General features: G+C 45.0%; 1 protein-coding gene across 10 annotated transcripts in view; it reads left to right on the top strand.

The window, feature by feature from the left end:
• BOLL (boule RNA binding protein) overlaps positions 1 to 22,406 on the top strand; it is a 1,385,263-nt gene that overhangs the window by 1,025,457 nt on the left and 337,400 nt on the right. Inside the window, exon 8 of one of the 10 annotated variants that reach the window (XR_013608669.1) lies at positions 10,033 to 10,133. The exons of the other annotated variants lie outside the window; for them this stretch is intronic. The gene's annotated coding sequence lies outside the window, so the exon portion shown is untranslated. The remainder of the gene's footprint in view (positions 1 to 10,032; positions 10,134 to 22,406) is intronic. 10 annotated transcript variants of the gene reach the window in all.

The following is a 22,406-nucleotide window of genomic DNA, read 5'->3' as shown; positions in this document are numbered from 1 at the left end:
TCTATTTTCTCCCCCCTCACAGGAGACGGGTGCCGTGTCTAGTGGTTCCAAAGGTCGACCCCCCCACCTTTCCTCAAACTTCTCCTGCGTGATCATGGTTATCGTAACTTTTTTGTTCCTTATATCAATCTCTACATAGGGATCCTCACATGCAGAAGTGGTGCCTACAATGATTAGCTCTTCGCTCACAACCATAACCATTTCTCTCAATTCATCTTGTATATTTTGGATTTTTTCTGCATCATCATGAAAAGGATCCGACACATTTGCAATGCTAGAGATATTAACATAACTTATGTTTTAACTGACAACTTCCCCACCACGCTTGCCACTTAGGCATATGTTAGAAAAATGCCCAATTTTGCCACAACTCCTGCATACACATTTTGTGCTGGACATCCTTTACTGCCACTGGCACTGGTGGCATTACCACACTCAAAACTGGTTTTAGTTTGCTTAAAGAATGGTTTGGTTTCCGTTCCTGAAACCACGTTAGACCTTGACTTCCCAACCAGCTTCATTGATTTTGTGTTCTAACTCTCTTACAGACTCTTTGGAAAGCTCAAAACCCTTTACCGTGCAAATTGTTTCTTCTAATGATGGATTCCCCGTTGACTATAACTTTTACTGGATAGTTTTCTCTCATCACTTACAAATACATTGGTCTCTGACCAGTTTTTCTGTGAAACCCTCAAATTGACAGTCTGCACTCAATTTCCTGAGTGCTGATACAAAAGCATCTACATGTTCCCCTGACTTATGCTCTCTTTTAAAAAACTTGTGTCTGGTGACAACAAGATGTGGCTGAATATCAAAACGTTACTCTATTTTTTACACAGTTTCCACTTATTCATCAATATGCTCCTCTCCTTGGTCTCTCACCAACAGTGGAAATGTTTGAGAACAGATCTGCCTTCAAAGCCCAGTGAATGAAACAACAAAAAATTTTTCCTCTCCAGTCTATACCATGACACCCCTATTGCTTCCAAATATGTCACAAAGGCATCGTACCACTTTTTCCACGCAATAGGCGGATTACCAGGTACCTTCAGGAAAGATGGTGGTGGTGGTACAGACTGCATGCTGTTTGCATGACTACTTACCTTAAAGTGTTAAACCTTGACCCTAGACAATAGACAACCTGCTGACATTAACCAGCTGACTCAAAATATGAAATCATGAATGACTAAACTAATGAGGCACCAGGAGTTTAGCCAAAACTTCTGGCTACATTTTCAAGTTTCTTTGAAAATGAGCTGATGGTGATACATGATGGCAGTGTTAGTTTTCCTTGTAATACACTGTCCTTCACCTAAGTGTGTGCATGTCTGCACACCATTACACCTAACTTGAAAAAATGTTAACTAATTTTATTGGTGCACCAAAACATTGCTCAAAATATAATGAATAAACAAGAGATGTGCGTACCACTGTGCCGTAATAAAATTTCAGCTGCGAGCACACACCTGCATTGACAGCAATGTTCTTGGGTGTGTGTATCACTGCGCTGAATCGGAATGTGCAAACAATAACCAGGGTGTGCATGTCACACCACTGTGCTTCAGCTGCGAACACTCACCTGTACTGACTAATTCAACAGGGTGTGCTTATTACAGCATGGTGTAAAAACACTGCTCTGGACACGCCAACCTGGTCTTAGCCTGAACGAGTGCAGCGAGATGAGCCAACAACCAAGCTGTAAACCCAAGATCAACCCAAGTGCACCAAAGCAGCTCCCAAAACGGCCACAACGTCAGCTACATCCGTTAGCTGACATGAGGAACTAAACCAAAGATTCACGTTAGTGGCCAAAAAGGAGATTGAAAATGGCTGCGACATCAGCTATAACTATGTCTGCCAGCTGACGTGATACTGAAATGGCCGTCAATGCACGTTTCCTCCTAAACATTTCTGCCCCGGCCTACTCTGATGACTAGAGCAGGGATATAAGTTTGTCAAAGACACACAATTTACGGACGGAATACAGAACAAATCAAACCATTCACCCCAGTTTCGAACTGGCCATATGCAAATCAGTCTTGACCCTGTGCCTCATCGGAACAGTCCAACCCGGACTGCCAAACCAGGTCCTCCCTGCACCTGAAACAAGCATCCTGGGACCAGTTTCGTGGTTTCACCCCTCTTCAGCCAGGATAGCTCAATTCCAGTGGCACAGTGAGCCCAGGACCCACGTCTGGGAATACCTGCCACACTTAGGGCGAGAAAGCAAAAGGCACACAATTGATGGACAGAATGCAGAATAAATCAAAACATTCACCCCCAGTCAAGAGATCTGGGTTAAATCCATCATTCACGTTAGTGGCCAAAAAGGAGATTGAAAATGGCTGCGACATCATCTATAACTATGTCTGCCAGCTGACGTAATACTGAAATGGCCGTCAATGCACGTTTCCTCCCAAACATTTCTGCCTCGGCCTACTCAGATGACCAGAGCAGGGATATCAGTTTGTGCCACTGCCACCAATGTCTTGCGCAACATCACTGACAGTATTTCCTCAGTATTAAACTACAATGCTTGCGCGATGATTTACAGGTCCCGACGTGCTGCCTCTTGTCATATAGTGGCAGGCTGCCTCTCTTCCTTGATCTCAGGTCATTAACTGGAGACCTCCTTACAGTGCAGAAGGCAGTGAAAAGCTGTGCGAACTCCGGATGGCCTCGTGGGTTCAGCAGTCACCTGTTAATGCATCGCCATAATATTTGTAGTGAATAACTACAAACACACATAAGCAGCTTTGTAGTTTTATTATCGAGGAATTGCACAGCAGTCAACTCAAACCGTAACTCTTCTTTCCCAACTGTCATCTCAAACCATCCCACATATAACATTCTATTGTGGAATTGCATAACACAAAGGCTTCTAAACATTCTACCAGGTGACTGAAACGTCATATCGGTACTAACCACTGCACACTCCAACTATCCTGCCTTGGTATGGAACAGTACAATCCATAGAAGGGAAGGTGATGGTCCGATTTAGGTTTGGTCTTCTCCCAGATTTGTTGAGGCATCTGAAAGGCAGAGTAGCAGAGTGCTTGTGCCCCTGTGATGAAATGCCAGTCAAAACTTAGATGCACCTGATAAAAACATACAGGGATACCGGTGATCAGCGCGCAAACATAAGCGGACACGGTTGGGAGCTTCACAGGACGGAGAGTGAGTGCACTCCGTACCCAGACCGAGATGAAGAAGCCGAGGAGTGAGACCAAAATGGCGACGGCACCCAGAGGCTGCTAGGCGCCGGAACGAGCTTCGCCCCTGCCATCTGTGGCGGTGATTGGGGCCTCCCATGAGACGCTGCCACCCAGAGGAGTGCTTCTAAGGACATCGCTGCTAAGTCGAGACAGATCCTGCATCGCGGTGAGACCTGCGGTGCGGTGTGCCCAGTGAATTTACAGGCCAAGGGGGAGGACGGCCCTCCCCATGACACTCCGACCAGGTGGGGAGCTTTTAATGGGTAACAGAGGGCGAGAGAAAACTACTGGTGTGGCTATGTGTTGTCAGTCTGCCTACAGGGGCAGAGGGAAGGCAATCAGGGCTTGCTGAGCAGATCTAGGGCCCTTGCCTGACCCTAACATGGCGCCTGATGCCAGCAACAACTGGAGAGAAGGTCCCAGCAATCTGCGGCGGAGAGCGGCCCCCGCCGACTGTATAGAGCACCCTGGGATCTGTCTGGGGGTCCCTAGAGGGGCAGGCGGCCTGGAACCAAACTGGGGTTGGTAAGGATCAGGCAAGTGTCTACGCCCATGCGGTCTCCGGTCTGTCTGCCTGCAAGGCGCTGAGCCTGGTGGGGGTTCCTGGGCCGATCACCATCTTGTTTGAGAGGGAGGGAATTTTAGTGGGCCTAGCAGGGCCTTGATTTGGCTGAGCAAGCATGACGGCCCGACCGGCAGCCCTGAGGCCTGAATGCGGTGTTGTATGACGATGCCCCATGGGTGGAAACCAATAACTGTTTGTACCTCCTGCGGAGCCCGAGTATCCTTGGCCGATGCCCGGGTAAGCCGTCCTATACAGCTATAGAGGAGTTTGGCTCTGGTTCACTCCCACCGCCGTCACCTACCCAGCCGGACAGCGGACATAATAGTGTCTCACGGTTTTGTCTGTCTTTCACTTTAACTGCTTGGACTGCTTTCTCCACCCGGAAGTACTATTCCCCCTGCCGGTCTGCCTGACTCTATCTGCATTCCTTTCCCCTGTTTACCTTTCCCCCTCTACCTTTCACTCCCCATAAGACATGTGTCTTGACTATGCTACGCGCCAATAACTTATATTATTGTGTAATCTCGCTGATCCTCATGTAAAGCGCTCTGATACCTCCAGGTCTAGCCAGCGCTATATAAAACTCTGCAAATGAATAAAATAAAAAAATATGAAGTCTGTCCTCATCTCCCCGTTCCACAACACTCATCTCTATCTTTGACACGTGCATATCAACATTTTTTTTGATTTCTCGACTGGCGTGGCTGCCAACATGCGCAGCTCGCTCGGCGAGATTTAGGGCCATATGTAGGAGGCCCAATACCGGTCGGTAATTACCGAATTTCGTACGTTACCGACCGGTATTGGGCATTTGAGATGTAGGGGCTAAACTTAAGGATTAGCGAATTATTATCTACATCCCATTTACCGATTCTAAAACACTGAATTGGTAAAATTCGGTATTTTAGAATCGGTAAAAATGGATTACCTAAATATAGCCCTTAATGTTTTGGAGGAGTTTCAAGTAAAGGGCTTTAAGCCCGCCCCTCTTTTCCATTGGCTGGCGCCACCATTTATGCTACGGTGGCCAGCCATTGGAAAAGAGCTCTTTGTGACGAGCACTTTAGGCTTTTTCGACTGGCTGACTTGGACGGGCTCGCCTGTTTTCCATGCGTCGCAAAAGGTTTCTTATCTTTATGGGGCCATGTGTTTAACACATGGCCTCATAAAGACAAGAAATCGTTTTGCGACGGGCAAAAGTGAGAGCGGCCATCCCCCTGCATTCACACCGTTTCTCCTTCTACAATTTGCTATCTTTTTTTTAACTTCCTTTGTTTTAGGTGACTCCACATTTTATCCTTACCATTTTGTTTTCCCACCAAGTCTATATTTGCTGCCCAGCCAATCTACATTTGTCATCCCCAATTGTAAAATGTGGAAGTGAAAGAACACTTCTAAGATGATCATGTCTGGATTATGTCTTTTCGGTATTTTGACTGCGTACCTCAAGTGTTACTAGAACAAAAACTATGCTTATCAAGTGGCATGCTTTCAGACCTTTTCTGTGACCGTTATTTAACTTTTCCATTTTCTCTTCACCCACCACAGAGTCCGTGTTTGGCAGGAAAGGTGGCCAACTATCGACTGCGACGTTAAGTTTGTTACTCTAAGAATGTAAAAATACCCCTAAGACTGCCTCACAAAGTGAGTCATACACTGGCCTGTTAAGACCGGCATTCCAGTGGCAGACCGGGCACTTTACAAATGCCAATTTCACAACTTGGTTACAAATGTAATAAAAGAGCCCTACACTCAGTAACGAATGAGTGGTAGTGTGTTTAAGGGCAGCAATGAACATCGCCATTTTTGGATGGCTGCCATTTTTACTTGTGCTTTCTTTTATTCTACAGCAGTATGAAGAAAACGTAAGTTGGTGAGAGCTACCTTAACCAGAATGGCCTCGGCGGTCATCTAGCTTCAAGAGCTGTGTTTGAGGTCGGGTTCAGACTGGACCTAATTTGTAAACAAACAAATGCATAACTGTAGGGGCCCAATGCTTTTCTTATGAGCAGACTGGCAACTCTGCCCAAAATCGGGGAAACCGAACACCAAGGCCCTCTGTCTCGATTCCACCGCAAGCCTCCTTCTTCCGCCACCCTAAACCTCCCCTACAACTCACTATGGTAGGTTCTTTATCAACAAGCCTGCTTTCTCAACTTCGTCCTTGATTTTCTAACCTTCTCTCCCTCCCCCTTCCTTACTTGTTTCATTTCTCCTTCTTGCTCTATCTTCCCCGATGAAAAAGACGCCCTTCTTGTACAAAAAAATGAGCGTTGGTGCCCACCACTTCCACACACCGGCTCAAATTAAGCATTGGGTACAGTATGTCCTAGCGATCCTTGATCAGGGTGGGTATGATGACACTGAGGCTGCACGTCCACGTCACAAGTGCAATTACTTAAGTGGGGTTAAATACACCCCTATTGTTTAGATGGAGTGGGGGCGGACCGACGAAGCTCTGAGACGTGAACCTAACTTCTACCGAGAGGAACACGACCAGAGCAAGCACCCTGCGTGCTCTTTTACAGATTCCTGTGCACGGTGACACTCACTTGATCAACGCCCAATAAACATTACATACTAGGATAAAATCCTAAACCACTCACCAATGCTACGGGTATTAACAGGTGCATTACCAACGGTAACCCGCAGGTGGCGCGCTGGCGGAATTGGTCACGCTTTCTACATTTAGCCCATTACAGGTTTAAGGAGCAGCAAAATGTCAAATTATGGAAGACAGGCAGCTTTTGTAAGTACGCTTACAAAAGCTGTGTAGTGCCTAGTACGCCCTTGCGGGGCGTACTAGGCAAACCCCCGGTTGCACAGGCCCACAACTGCCCGAAGGACAAATGGGGCGCCGACACGTGTTCCCGGAACCTCCCATGAGGCCCCAGGTCTTAGGCTCTGGCACCCCTTTGTGCCTGCTGAGGTCCAGTGCTGAACTTCTCTGCTTCCGGATTGCCCTGTAACTCCGCCTGCAACGAAAATTAGAACATTAAAACGTTCAAACTGTCCCCCACAAGCTGACACACAGGGTGAGAGGTCGGGAGGGAAAAAGTGTGTCCCCCGTCACGAGGTCACTACGACGCGTCCGGTGCGGCAAAGAGGCAGAGAAAATGGCGAGGGGGACTTAATTACCCCTCGCCCTGCCTGCCGCACCGGACGTGCCACTCAGCTCCTCCTAGCTCCCCTCGGGACTCCGCCTGCCCGGGGGAGGAGAGGGGCTAGAGAGGGGCGGGGGGAAGCCCTCTGTGTCTAAGGGACCGCCCTCCTGATGGCCACTGCGTGGCCTCGGGCAGCCGCATTTCCAATGGGGCATAAGGGTCTTTAAAGGTAGCGACGCTCTACCTTAGGGTGTGGAATTTCAGACAGCCATTGAAACATTGTAACACGAATGTGAATCTACATGGAGGCCCAGGTCTGGGGGGTTTCGAGAGAGAATGTTAGAACTAATACCAGGGAGAATTCTGCTGACATTAACTGTAGCGAGCATGCGCTGCTGTTAAGCTAAGTGACAGTCCAAGCTACGTAATTTCCAAATTAAATGCAAACTGTAAAGAGTTTGAACTTTGTAACCTCAAATAAGTAATTCAATTAGAACGCAAAGGTAGGTAACCAACATTGTAGCAATTGTATTTTTTCAGTACTTGGATTTCATTCCCATTTAAAATGATGGTATCACTGCGAATGTAACAATTTGCAATAAAATGATCTCAAAATGTAGCCCCAAATTCTCACAAAGTAACGTTTCATATCTTTCTGGACAAGAAATAAATTTTTTAACAGCCACGGCGGCAGTTTTGGCATCCTCGCTGTTGCTTCTGCCTTCCAGCACGTGATCTGTGACAAAGTATGGTTGACAATCGCACCCTGCGAGGTGGTTCACTGAGTTAATGCTCGTTGCTGACATCTACAGTGATCTGAAGATCACGAGTACAATTGCCGGCGAGACAGATTCGGCCTACCCTTTGTCCGAGGTGGGTAAAATAAGGACCATTTAATTGTAATATTAATATCTGAAGTTGAAAATACTTAGGTATGTCAGAAGTGTGATAAGCGCTATACCAAAAACAAGCTATTATTTTGCTGTGACGTAAAAAAAGGTAAGTAATTTGGTGGATAATATAATGTAATCGTGCACATTGCAAAAATGGCAGTGGGTGAGATGTATTGTACCGAAAGTCATTGGAACAGAATGGCATGCTGTGGTGGGCTGTTATGAATCTATATTGCAGTTTCCAGCAGCACTGGAAAACACAGCTTGCAAAGTCGCTACAGCCTTCGTAAATTTATAGGACACAGGTTTATCAGCATGGAGGAATATGCATACTCTTAAATTTATTTGGACACGTTCATGCAATGTAAAGCATACATACACGCAATCAGTTTCCAACACCTTCCACCTGTGTCATGAAGGGAAACAGTAACTCTAAGAAAAATCCAAGGGGAACTGTGAAAGGAAGTAATCAGAGGTTGTAATTGCATTACTTGTGGACATAACCAGGAATGGACTATGAGAAGCAGGCTCACTGGAATTATGCAATTCTTCGGCTCTGAAATTTCACGCATAGTTATGGATTTACAGCACTTGCCACACAAAACACCATGTGCTACGTAATTAGCAGATTTCAAAATGTTGTTACTATCTGAAACGATTCACATGTTTCTTAAAATAACACCTTGAGGGCACGCGACGCAGGCGGACAAGATGGCTGCTCCCCCTTGAGCTCCTCGATTTCGGCGGCGCTACTATGACGAAGGACTTGTTTCCAGCTAGCATTTCTGGGCAGAAATGGCTGTTTTCGGCGTCGGAACTACCCCCCTGCTGTTGGGTATGTTTGTAGACTGCCACCTGCATTTTTTGATATAGAAAAATGCAAAAATGATGTCTCCTCGAAAACAGCCGCCATTTTGTTTTTTCCTTTTCACTCGTTTTTTTTGTGAAATAATTTTCTATGTGGCTTCTGCTTCTTGGATTTGGCCCTTCAACCTTTTTTCCTTCATCTATGGTTGTTTTATGAGGCACTTTTCCCCCTCTTCGTAAAACGCTGATTCCTGACACTATTTTTTACCTCAGGCTCTCTATTCTAGTGTCGAGCACCTGCTTCAGGATTTACTTCAGGACTTACTTTGTGACCCGCTTCTCTGTGGTGCCACCCTTCTGCTACTTCTTGTCTCCGGCTGCATTTTTCTCCTTTTTGGATGTGTTTTTTCTTGCCTCATTGACACGGCTTGTCACGTGCTTTCTTTGCTGCGCGTCAAGTGGAGTCGCTTTTCCTCACACGCTGTACTGGCTCCCTCCGCACTGCTATGATGGAATCTGCGCACAATCCCAAAGCCTCTACTGCAGCCTCTTCTACACACAAAGATCCGGCTTCAACTGGCAAACGCCCTAAGAAGGACCCTCCAAATCTCCATCTCCTGTCACCCTTGAGGATATTATGGAGGAGCTTTGCCTCATTCGTCATTTTATGGCAGATACTACTACCACATTGCAGAGATTGGACGAGAAGTGGTCCAATTTGGACAAGAGAGTATCGGATGTCGAACAAAAAATTAGCCATGCTCAAGATGTTGCTGCCACAGTACATAGCCTCACTAAGGATGTTGAACTGCTCAAGAAGACCTCTGAAGATTTGGAAAATCGAAATAGGCGGAATAATCTGCGTATTTATGGTGTTCCAGAGAATTCGGACGGGTCCGACATCATCCAATTCTTGAAGACCCAGGTCTTACCTATTGTTGGTCTGCCTAAACATGTGGATGTTAATATTCAAAGTGCGCACCGTCTTGGCCCCAAGAACTCTTCCTCTTCCTCGAAACCCAGAGGCATCATCGCCTATTTTCTTCTCTACTCCGACCTTATGACTATTCTGCACTCTGCCAAACAGCACAAACAATTATTGTGGTCGGGTCACAAACTCTTTTTCTCTCAGGATGTTTCGAAGCAGACTGCTGCACGTCGCAAGGAATTTTTGGACTTACGACCTACTCTTCGATCCATGAACGCCAGATATGGCCTCATCCATCCTTGTTTCTTCAAGGTTACATACAAGGAAAGGACATTCAGCTTCGACGATCCAGCTGATCTTCGTAAATTTATCCACTCTCACAGAGAAGATTCCATGGAACTTAGCAATTCTTAATTTCTTACTGTTTTTTGGTTCACTGTAATTTCTCTATTGTTCCTTATTCCCATGTCTTATTGTGCCGCCTAGTAATATTCCTTTGTTTTACTCTCTTATTTCCTAGGTCTCCTCTTCAAGTGTTTTGGTTCCTTGATCTCCCCAATGTACTATGCTGTTGTTCGTTTTAGTCGCCCCAGTTCGCTGCCCCTCCTTCATAATTGTTTGGTAAGTCTCCTTCATTTGTTTTATATCGTCGTGTTTGGTCCTTCATTTGATTTGTCTCTTCTCTCATTTTTCCCTTATTTCATGTTATTGTGACCATGCATTGGACGTCATCTCTCTTTTTTGTGCGGTTGTCTTGTCTTGTTGCTCGCGCTCTCACTCTATTGCTCTTCATTGTAGCTGTTCTGTATGGCTGGAACCCTTTCGGTTTTCGCCATCCTCCTCTTTTCTCACTTTCTCAGGGGAGCTGTGTTCTCCCACTCCTCTTTTCTTCCATTGTCCCTCTCTCCTTTTCTATTTCTTTCCTCATGGCATTTTTTCACTTACTTCTGCTTCTTTTCTCTTTCTCACTTTTTACAGTTTTTCTCTCTTCATGTATTCGTGGCATTGGCTTATTACCTTACTTTTTGCTTGTCTCTCTCCTTTCAGATTTTTCCTTCCTTCTCAGCCCTAGGCACTTTCTCTACTGCTCTTATCTTTTTTCTCTTTCTTAAATTTTTCTTATTTTTATGCTTACCTCTCTTTTTTATTTTTAAATGACTGGTCTCCGAGTTATTTCTTGGAATGTCAAGGGTCTTCGCAACCCGATTAAAAAACAACGGGTTTTATCCCACTTAGCCCGACTGAAATGTCAAGTTGCCTTGTTACAAGAAACTCACCTCTGCCAAAAAGATCTCTCCTCTCTGCGCAAACAATGGGTGGGTGATGTTTTCTGTTCCCCGTCAGTTAATAACAAGAATGGTGTTCTTATGTTTTTTCCATAAATCGTTGTTAATTCCGTTAAAAAATGAAATCTCATATTCTGATGGTAGATGGTTATACTTAGATGTTAAAGTTAATGATACCGACTTATATTTCTGCAATGTTTATGGCCCCAATCGTATTGACCCCACTTTTTGGTCTGATTTTGCCAAACTCCTTTCCTCTCATTCTAGTGTTGATTTGATTGTTGGAGGTGATTGCAACCAATTAATGGACCCCTTTTTGGACCGTAAATCCCAAACCAGATATGTTCCCAATAAAATGCAAAAATCCTTTTCCCGAGCAATCTCCTCAAGAGGTTTACTTGATTCCTGGAGGCTTTCTCACCCGGATACTTTGGAATTTTCCTTTTTTTCCCCTGTCCATGCTTCACACTCCCGAATAGATTATATTTTTCTCACCCAGCACACCTTCCAATTTATGACAAATGTTGAAATTGGCTCTATTCTTATTTCCGATCATGCCCCTGTCATCCTAGATATTGATTTTCCTCCCCAACTCCTAGCTCTCGCCGTTGGCGTTTCAATAATTCTCTTCTTCTGGATCCGCAGTTCATTGACCAATTCACTCTTTTTATTGACAATTTTTTTCGTGTGAATCCACAGGAGATGCTTAAGAAGGAAGGGACAATAGTCCCTTCGGCTGTGGTTTTAGAGGACAGTGAAACACTTCAATGAAAATATTACGTTTTTGAAGTTTTGTGAATTAAAGATGGTCTGGCTCTGGCCTGCAGGGCTTGGAACACAGAGCAGCCTTTTTCCATTCCCATTGTTTGTAACCTCTACACGTTGAATGGACTGATTGTTGCTTGTTTTGTCACTCCTGGCAGGTGTGTAGTGCTGCAAGTATCCAGAGTACTTGAAATGTGCTTAAGAGTTCTCTCTAAATTGTTCTTAGAAGGATCTCCCAGTTCTGTAGGGTGAGGTTAGCTAATGGATTCTTTGTTGACCCTTTTCAATCTTTGACGTTTTTAAATCCATGTATGGGTCATTTTACAGATTTTGAAAAGGCGTTGGATAATTTTGATACCACACATGTATAAATATTTCTCAGGAGTTAATAATGAGTGACTTTATTTTCTGCGACCAACAGACATAGATTGCAAGTCATGAGTCAAAGGTATTTTGTCATTCTGCTGTGTCTGAAATGAAGAAGAGAGACTGTTTTTTATTTTTCATTTTACAATCATCTCAGTTCCTCTATCGGCTTCTATTGTTGATTTTTTTGTTTCTTTTTAGTTTTACTTGCTTTTACCTTTTCTTCGACATGCTTTGTTTTGACACATCCATGGTCCATATGTATTTTGTACATTTGTGATTTCTGCCCCCTAAGAGTCTCTGATTGTGGAGGTGGTTTGGGTATAATATTCTACTTCTGATTTTCCCGTGTATGGTTCCCAGGTTTGTGTAAGCAGTTCTGTTGTGGTTCTCTCCATTTCTACCCAACTCATTCCCTCCTGAAGCAAACTCATACTGTCTTCTAGCAATAGGATGTGGATGGGGTATCCTAGTTCACTTTACCTCCCGAAGCCAACTGGTACTAGCTTCTGGCAATATGATATGAACTGGGTAGCATAGTTCACTTTGCGTCCAGAAGCATATGGGTACTGTATTGTAGCAATAGGGTGTGAATGGGTTATCCTAGTTCATCTCCCTCCCGAAGCATACTGGTACTGTCTTCTAGCAATAGGGTATAAATTGGGTATCCTTGTTCACTTTGCCTCCTCAAGCATACGAGTACTGTCATAGCAATAGGTTGTGAACTGGGTACGCTAGTACACTTTGCCTCCTGAAGCATATGGGTACTGTCTTCTAGCAATAGGGTAGGAACAGGGCATCCTAGTACACCTTACCTTAAGAAGCATACAGGTACTGTCTTATAGCAATAGGTTGGTGAACTGGGTACGCTTGTACACTTTGCCTCCTGAAGCATATGGGTACTGTCTTCTAGCAATATGGTATGAATAGGGTATCCTAGTACACCTTGCCATCAGAAGCATACAGGAACTGTCATAGCAATAGGTTGTGAACTGGGTACGCTAGTACACTTTGCCTCCTGAAGCATATGGGTAGTGTCTTCTAGCAATAGGGTATGAACAGGGTATCCTAGTTCACTTTGCCTCCTGAAGCGTATGGGTACTGTCTTTTAGCAATAGGGTATGAACAGGGTATCCTAGTTCACTTTGCCTCCTGAAGCATACGGGTACTGTCTTCTAGCAGTAGGCTGTGAACAGGGTATCCTAGTTCACTTTGCCTCCTGAAGCGTATGGGTACTGTCTTTTAGCAATAGGGTATGAACAGGGTATCCTAGTTCACTTTGCCTCCAGAAGCTTACGGGTACTATCTTATAGCAATAGATTGTGAACTGGGTACGCTAGTACACTATGCCTCCAGAAGCATATGGGTACTGTCTTCTAGCAACAGGGTATGAACAGGGTATACTTGTTCACTTTGCCTCCAGAAGCATACTGGTGCTGTCTTCTGGCAATAGGGTGTGATTTAGGTACCCTGACAGTTTGCCTTGAAAATTCTGCTGGTGCTGTGCCTTTACCATAGGGTATGACTTGGGCATCATTTACCAGTTCTAAACTTTTCCAACCTATTTTCTGTTTCTTTTTATCCTTGACATTCTTTTTCCTTGTTCATTGTCTCCTGATACCCATTTCTTTTCTATTTAGGTCTCAGCCTGGCAAAAGCAACGCATGCGCTACTCTGCCATGCAGAGGACTTTGGGAATCGATACGATTCCAGCGTGCATGCGGGGAGACAAACGAGACAGAAGACCTGCACACAGGGATTGGATGCTTTACTGGCAGCTTGATACACTGGGGACTTTTTTTTTCGCCGCCAGTAAAGCCAGTCCTCTCTTGCACATCTTCTGTCTGTCCCATGATGGGGCGCGCTTGTTTTTTTTTCTCTCACCTCAGAAACAATACGATGCCACTGTCGTCAAATCAACGCAACCTTTTATCCTCTCAAGAAAGCTTGGACATGTTGTAATTGGGAGAAAGCGCTACACTGGGAAATCTACACAGTCCCTTAACAATGGCGAAGCGCTGACCAGGCACTTTGTCGGGCTCGCAATTTGAAGTCTACCACTGTAACAAGTAGATATAAAAAAGTAGATATAAAAAATCACTTTCAATTATACGTGATCAACTTATGTCAGGAACTACATTTAAAAAGACGCAGGCCTGTAATAGCAATCTGCACACTGTCCAAACTCGCATCATTTGATGCCACATTCTAAATCAGATTTCCCAAAGTGCATCTTTAAGGTATTCGATTTGAAGGTAGAGAAACACGACTTAGAGACTTAAAAGCCCTTCTGGCGTTTGGTGTGACTTGTGTGTCACTAGTTCAGATCCCAGAAGGGCAAGTTCAGCCTAACATCCCTGCGATTAGCTGAGTATTGTCATAGTAGGCGTGGGAACACATGTTCCCAAGTGCTTTGAAACACCAAAACTATAACTTTAAACGCTGTTTACAAAAGAGATATTTAAAAAATTTTAATTACTTTTAATGACTACTTACGGTTTACGAATCCTACATTTCTATGTTTATATTGATTTTTGTTTAATACTCATAGCAACACCCATTAAACCATATAGAACTATTTAGAAAATCTAATGGAGCAGATTAAAAATAAACAAAGATGAATATTTACTAATTTTCCACGCAATGCAGTATAGCAATCAATTTTGTTGCGCTGTGCAAGCGGGGAAACACATATCTACAAAGATTGATCTCACTGTTCTGCAGTTGAGCAAACAAGGCTGCCTTAAATGACAGACAGTCTCAGTCTCACTATGATGCAGAGTGATTGTGGCTGTCTAGCTCAGGATTTGTACTGAACGCAGACCCTTCTATTAGAAATTAAAATGCCAACACAAAGTTAGAAAGATCCCACGCAGCGGATGTCCGCTGTCCACTTCAGCACACATAAAACAAGTTTTTGGGGAGAAATGTAACCATTTCTACTTTTAGTGCCTTCTTCAAGGAGGTGTTCATTTTTGAAGAGTATTTTCAGTTTGGAAATTATGTTAATAATGTTGACACAAAAGTGTAAATAATCAAATGTATAACGGAATTGTGTGGCATATATATTTTGATAGATTGGATTGGATTTAAAGTGACGACTATATAAATATAGAATACCCCATGATGTACAAATATGGATTAGAGAATATCTGATGAGATCGATGTACAAAGATATATAATATCCTATGAGGTCGATGTAAAGAGTGTAAGTTCTCCCATTTCTCTTCGGATAGATAGGTGGTGAATTACCTACTCGTAGGATTCAATGGAAACTACTAAAGAAATACGTTTTTAAACAATGTTTTTTGAGATTGTTTTTGTGATATTGATACAAAAGTATTAATTAAATGCAGAATGAAACTGTGAGGTGTATAATTTCAAAATGAGGAATTGTACGTATATTGATTGATTATTTTTTATTTTGTAATAAATAATAGAAACTTACTAGCTGGGCCTGATGAAACGATGAACATCGCAAAACACCCATTGGCCTTTGTGCAGTCATTATTTTGGAAGTAATACATTATTCTTTACTGTGGACTTTTCCCCTTGCCTGTTTGTCTGATTAAAATCGCTGGGATATACTTTTTTGGTTATTTGGAATGAACCACTCATCTTCCATGTCACCTCACAAGATAGAAAATTGACACAACGAACCTGATTTACACATATTATTTTATGTTAAATCTATTCTAGTAAAGGACACCATAGTCTGTTGAGTAATGGTATTAAAAATATAACTCACCAAAGCTGTCAATTTGTGAGGCTAGAGCGTTTTGCAGTGTATTTGTATATATATATATATAACATTTCAGAACTTATAGAAAGGGTTTAAGCAATACTGAAGGCCTCTTTAAACAACCATGTTTTTAAGTGATTTTTAATTGGGGCTAGTGAGAATTGTGACTGGATAGCCAGCAGCAAAGAATTACAGTTTTGGCTGCTGCCACAGAGAAGCTCTTTGACTCCAGGTAGAAGTTATAACCTTGGAGACATTAACTAACAAGCATTGAAAATGCAACGGGTCTCGCCTTTGATTAAGTTAAAGCCATTTGCTTTGCCATACAATACCATTAGCAAAGCAAATTGCTTTAACTTAATCAAAGGCGAGACCTATTGCATTTTCAATTCTTGTTTTCTGATAAATACTTCCAACTGCAGTTTCCTCACCTTAGTATACTCCCAAAGCGTCAGACTGGGTCTGGGAACTCTTCTTAGCAGTGCTCCCCTGTGCTGCTAGGTGGTGCCACATGGCTCCTCTTTGACTCCGTAGCAACCCAGAAGTGATGCAGCGGAGCCGCATATAAGCTCCATACCTGCATTCAGATGTCAGTTCATTCCTTTCCACCCCTTCAGATGAATTTTGTGTCTTTTGACAGCTTAAAAAACAAATTCCATTGTGTTAGGGAACGATGTCCCACCCAAAAACTACAGGTTTCAAACCATGCTGTACCTGCAGTAAACAGATGTCTTTCAAGGACGCACATGAGGTCTCTGGTGTCAGGTCATGACTCAGTTTTGCAATAAACGTGGCCTCATTCACCAAGAGGCGATCCAGGACCGAGCGGTTAAGCTGTACTCCACAGAACTCAAGCAGTTACAACCTTCACGTAAGTCCTGTTCCCAACCCACATGCACAGACTTGGTTTCAGTTCTGATGCTGTTCTTGCAGGGGCCAATATTGTGCTTAAAGTACTCAAGTAAGCCAAAATCAAACTCTAAGCCCAAGTATAACAAGCATTGATAATGTAATAGGTCTCGCCTTTCATTAAGTTGAGGCCATTTGCTTTGCTATACAATACCATTAGGAAAGCAAATGGCTTTAACTTAATCAAAGGCGAGACCTATTGCATTTTCAATGCTTGTTATCTCTATGACTGTGGCCAAGTCACTAATTACATATTATTGCAAATCCCAAAGCACCCTTTTTCAAGGTTGGCTAAACAAAATTATCAGGGTTATTAATATATGTAATTCAGACCAGGAACTTTTGTTAGAACCTTTTTTGGGGTGTCATTTAATGGGTTCAGTTTTAGTCAATGTATGTGAATTGAACTAAATGACATTTTGCCACCTGTTCTGTAGGGGAAACAGTGTTTACAACGCTAACTTCACAACGTGGTACCATTACAACGCGGTCGTTACAACGACCACATTGTTACTACCATACATTTACATCGCAAGTTATTACTACAACTTGCTGTAGAGGGTGCACAGGTGTTGGATTTAGAATCCAACTCCTTCCCTGCTGTTGCATAAACTGGAGTAGGAATAGTAAATAATACTATTCCTAAGGCCAGCGCACCCCCTACTGCATGTTGTAGTAATGACTTGCGATGTAATTGTATACGTGGTAACAATGCCGTCATTCTAACGACTGTGTTGTAATGGCATGCGATGTATTCACATGCGTAGTAACAGTATATATTCCTACTGCAGTGCTTAGGTATATAATGCCTGTGGACGCATTGAGGAGGGCAGCAGGGACACAGGGCGGGAGAGGGGGTTATAACTGTGGGTTAATTGACATTAGAAACTTCCCTGAGTAGTAGAGAGTGAGTAGTAGAGAGTAGTAGAGAGAGAGAGAGTAGTAGAGAGTAAGTAGTAGAGAGTAGTAGCGAGTAGTAGCGAGAGAGTAGTAGAGTATTCGAGAGTAGAGAGTAGTAGAGAGTAAGTAGAGTAGTAGAGCGTAATAGAGAGGGAGAAGTAGAGTGAGTAGAGTAGTAGAGAGTGAGTAGTAGAGAGCGTAGTAGAGAGTGAGTAGTAGCGAGTAGTAGCGAGAAAGTAGTAGAGTATTAGAGAGTAGTAGAGAGTGAGTAGAGTAGTAGAGAGTAGTAGAGAGTGAGTAGTAGAGAGTAGTAGAGAGAGTAGGAGAGAGTAGTAGCGAGTAGTAGCGAGAGTGTTAGAGGGTAGACAGTAGTAGAGAGCAGTAGCAAGTAGTAGAGTAGTAGAGAGTGAGTAGTAGAGAGAGAGTAGTAGAGAGTAGTAGAGAGTGAGTAGTAGAGAGTAGTAGAGAGAGTAGGAGAGGGTAGTAGAGGGTAGAGAGTAGTAGAGAGCAGTAGCGAGCAGTAGCTAGAGAGTAGTAGAGTGAGTAGTAGAGAGAAGTAGAGAGTGAGTAGTAGAGAGAAGTAGAGAGTGAGTAGTAGAGAGAGTACTGGAGAGTAATAGAGAGTGAGTAGTAGAGAGAGAGTAGAGAGTGAGTAGTAGAGTAGTAGCGAGAGAGTAGTAGAGTAAAGAGTAGCTGAGAGTAGTAGAGTAATAGAGAGTGAGTAGAGTAATGGAGAGTGAGTAGAGAGTAGTAGTAGAGTGAGTAGGAGATTGAATAGTAGAGAGTGATTAGTAGAGAGTGAGTAGTAGAGAGTAAGTAGTAGAGCGTGAGTAGAGAGAGAATAGTAGCGAGAGAGGAGTAGAGAGTAGAGAGTGAGTAGCAGAGAGTAGTAGAGAGTGATTAGTAGAGAGAGTAGTAGAGCAAGTAGGAGAGAGTATGAGAGAGTAGTAGTGAGTAGAGAGTAGAAGAGAGTGAGTAGTAGAGAGTAGAGCGTGATTAGTAGAGAGTAGTGAGCCCTAGAGTAGTGAACTCTTGCCTTCCGGTCATGGACCGACGCCAGCAGGCAAAGAGTTAAATAAAAAAGGAGCGCTGTAAAATTGATCACCAGAGCCAAAATTAGAGGATTTAAATGTTTCAGCAGCTTCGTTGTGGGAAAAGGGCTAGATGACTGGCACACGCTCCGTTGACTGCATTTTTACTGTAAGTGTTTAGTAACTGGAGGAGCGGCTCAGCCCTCCACCCCCGCCAGGAGCCTAACACAGAATGTGCAACCATACAAAACCCTTCATACCGAGGGGACAGCTCATCGGCGCATTCCTGCAATCTCACGCAAAGCCCGGCGTCCAATCGGCTTAGTAACGCGTTCTGCTGCAAGGAGACCTCAGATGACTTAGAGCCCTAATTTGTAAAGAAATAATTCTGAGCCCTCCAGGGCTGGGCGTCTGCTGGATGCCCTGGGACACCTGCCAGCCTCTCTGGGCGGATGGAGAGATAAAAGGTGCGGGGACTGACAGGCATAATAGGGGAATCACCGAGCTCACGTCACGACGATATGGTGTCCGGAAGCAAAGCACTGCATGGTCTCTGTCACTGTGCCAATGTATGAAATCACTGCTAAGGATAAGGCATGACACAGCAGCATTACTTGTTTACTGGTCACTGCTTTTCTTGGCAGCAATACGTTCTCTCCCGGTATTACAACACGGAGCAGCGCACCCAAAAGCGAAAGAGGACCGCGCCGGAGCTGGTCTTTATGGGCCATGTGTTTGGAACACATGGCCCCTTAAAGATAAGAAAATGTATACGGCGAACGGAAAGCAGGCATGGCAGTCCAAGTGGGCCCGGCACAAAAAGCCAAAAGGAGGCAACACAGACAGCTCATTACGAATGGCAGGCCACTGTTTAGCATAGACAGTGACGCTGGTCAATGGAAATGAGGGGCAGGGCTTAAAGCCCTTTTCTAAAAGTACGCCAAGACAATAAATCTTGCCAAGCGAGCTGCGCATGTGCGCAGCCACGCTAGCCGAGACCTAAAAAAGCAAAGTGACACTTAACTTCACCCTGCCGCTTTGAACCTAAAAAGAAGGCACGAGGATGTCATGATGTGACTCGTTCACGTTTGAGGTCTCTTGCCGCTGAGCTGATTCCACAACAATCCCAGTTCAACCTGACATTCCTGGGCGTTCAGTGATGCACAGAAGATTGTTCCCAAACGCACACTTTGGGGCACCAAGAAACTATAATGATCCCTGTCATATTACTGCGCAGGTCCTCCCTTGATGACGTCTGAAGCTTTGAGATTCATGTTGAGCTCCATACCAACATTGGAACAAGCCTCCAGTCTGGCTTCATGACCTGCGCTGGTCTCTTCTATCAACATCAGTACCAACGCCACCTTCATTCGAAGACAGTCTGGTCCTGATACTGATGTCAGACACCAAACCGATGTCGCGCTTCAAGATTACATAAGTATAGCCGGTCGTCATGCACTCTGACTCTTATCCAGAGCATTTAACAGGGCTGGTGTTTTCTGGTATGCATGACACGTATTTTCATATAACCGTCCAACAGTTCCACAAACGTTACCTATGGATTATAGTTGACCAGGAGTATTTTCTGTTTGCTGTCCTCCCCTTCGCCACACCAGTGCTCCTCAGGTGTTCACAAAGTAATGCTGGTGTTTGCTGCCCACCTTCAGAGATCGGGGATACAAGTTTTCCCCCTACCGTGACACTTGGCTGTTAAAAACTGGCTTGCCATAGTTATTCATAAACCAGTTCCAGACAGCAGCAAACCTCCTTACGCTCTTGGGGTTTGCTTTCAACACACCTGAAGTTGCACCTGACTCCTTCGTTGAGACTTCCATTCATTGGAGCTATCCTGGAAGTATTGCAGTTTGGAGCCTTTCTGCTGCAAAAATGAGTCCAGGATACTTGGCCTTTGATCCTGATGTTTCAGCTTCTGTCCCGAATCTCAGTCAGAGCAGCATTAAGGCTTCTTTGCCTATTTAGCTTCTGTATTCTCTTTGTCAGCTGTGCACATGGAATCTGAAGTTCCAGTGGACCCTGCATCAAGGCAATCTGATAAAGCTCATCCACATCTCACAGAAGGCGGCTCACAATCTACAGTGGAGGCTGATCAAATGCATTTGGTCCAGCAGCAGGCTCCTCTCTCTTCCCCACTTGGAGCTGTTAGTGGTGACAAATGCCTCCTTGATGGGCTGGGAAGGTCATTTGGACGAGTTGGAGATCAGAGGCCTCGGGTCTTGATGGACGAGCAGCTCCATATCAGTCTGTTGGAGGCGCTGGCCAATTTTTGGGCTCAGAAGTCCTTCCTTTCATCGATCAGGGTGAGGCCGGTGACGATTCTCGGGGACAAAACCACCGCCATGTGGTATTGCAACAAGTTGGGCATAGTGGGTGTCCTGTTCCAGGAGGCTCCATGACTTTAGAGTTGGTTGGAGCACCAGGCCATTTCCCCTTATAGCAAACCACTTGGTAGAGTCCCTGAATGCCAGACTAGATGAGTAGGCAGTGTCTGGCAATTGCAAGTAGCATCTAGAAACTGAGGTGGCACAGGCATCTTCATTTGGGACAGCCCTGACTAGTTCTTTTTGGCGCTGCTTTCCAGTTCCAGTTTGAACAGAACACACTCCTGAATGCCTTCCTGCCATGCCTTTCCTGCCTCAAGTTTTGAAAAAGATCAAGAATGGCCAGGCCCGGAGGGGCGTGGTTAGCGACCAGCCAAGATGGCCGCAGCTTAACGGAGCTCTGTGACTGAAGAGCCCTTCCCCATAAAATCCGCTCACTTATCCGCGCAACAACCGGTGCTGAGGCACGAAATCGTCAGCAGGAGAACCTCCGGTGCAGATTGCACTAAGCCGTTTTCCCAGACTCCAAAAATTGAAGCCGCAACGCCGCCGTGAAGAACGCGGCCTGTTTTGGCACCTGGAACCGGGGACTAGAGTGGAAGTGAAGCCCGAGAGCGTGAGGCATGGGACGGAGCTCACAGTGGCCACGGCCGCGGAAGAAGGTACTAACTCGGGGATCTGGCGCTCACTACACTCGGCAACAATTCGGGCAGACCGGAGTAGGCCCCCCCGCCTCACTATTGGTGGAATCAAGATTTGAACCCCACACGGGAGGGAAACGGCTGAAACCCGCTGATCGACTATTCAGCGCCATCGGAACCGCGAGTGGCGGCCTGCATCCAGCGTCTGCGACCCTGCTGGCATACTTTTGACAACGGCCTCGCCGATAACCACCGGAGTGCAGGAGGTAGCGTCACTATATCCCCTTCATATTCCATTCCCCATTAGGAAGCCATATACACCCTTGGGGCCCATAACGATTGCGGTGCTTCTGAGGTGGTGGGCCTGACCCAGTGCTCTGCAGGGGGGGGGGAACAACGTGTACTGGGCCCTCCATTGTTCAGCAAATACTGGTGTAGTGATCGAATCCTGGCACCCGGACGGTGACTGGTGCACTGTAACGCACTGGGAAGCACCACTGGATTGGAACTGGTCCTACCGACTAGAGCACCACCAGGCCCCAACCCCCTGCAGCCAGGTCTAGCATACCCCCTACAAACTGCTCTTTGCCTATTCACTGACATATACCAGGCGGCACAGTGGCACAATGAGCGGCAGGGAACAACGTGCTCAACAGGTCCCGCGATTAGACAAATATGCGTATAACAAAGATCCCCCAAACACCTCAAGGGGGGATACGCCGCGCACACCGCCCCCGCTGAACGGTGACCAAACCACTACTGAGAAGATCACCCTAGAAGACGTTATGGCAGCCCTTAAAACGATGCAATCTTCAATGGGCACCATTTCGACAGATGTCTCCCTACTGAGAGCAGATTTTGCGAAGATATCGGATCGACTGCTGGAAGTTGAGAAGACGACGACAGGGCTCACCG

The sequence above is a fragment of the Lissotriton helveticus genome, chromosome 3_1 (assembly GCF_964261635.1).
Source record: "Lissotriton helveticus chromosome 3_1, aLisHel1.1, whole genome shotgun sequence".
NCBI lineage: Eukaryota > Metazoa > Chordata > Amphibia > Caudata > Salamandridae > Lissotriton > Lissotriton helveticus.
This window is presented reverse-complemented; position numbering and strand designations above follow the sequence as displayed.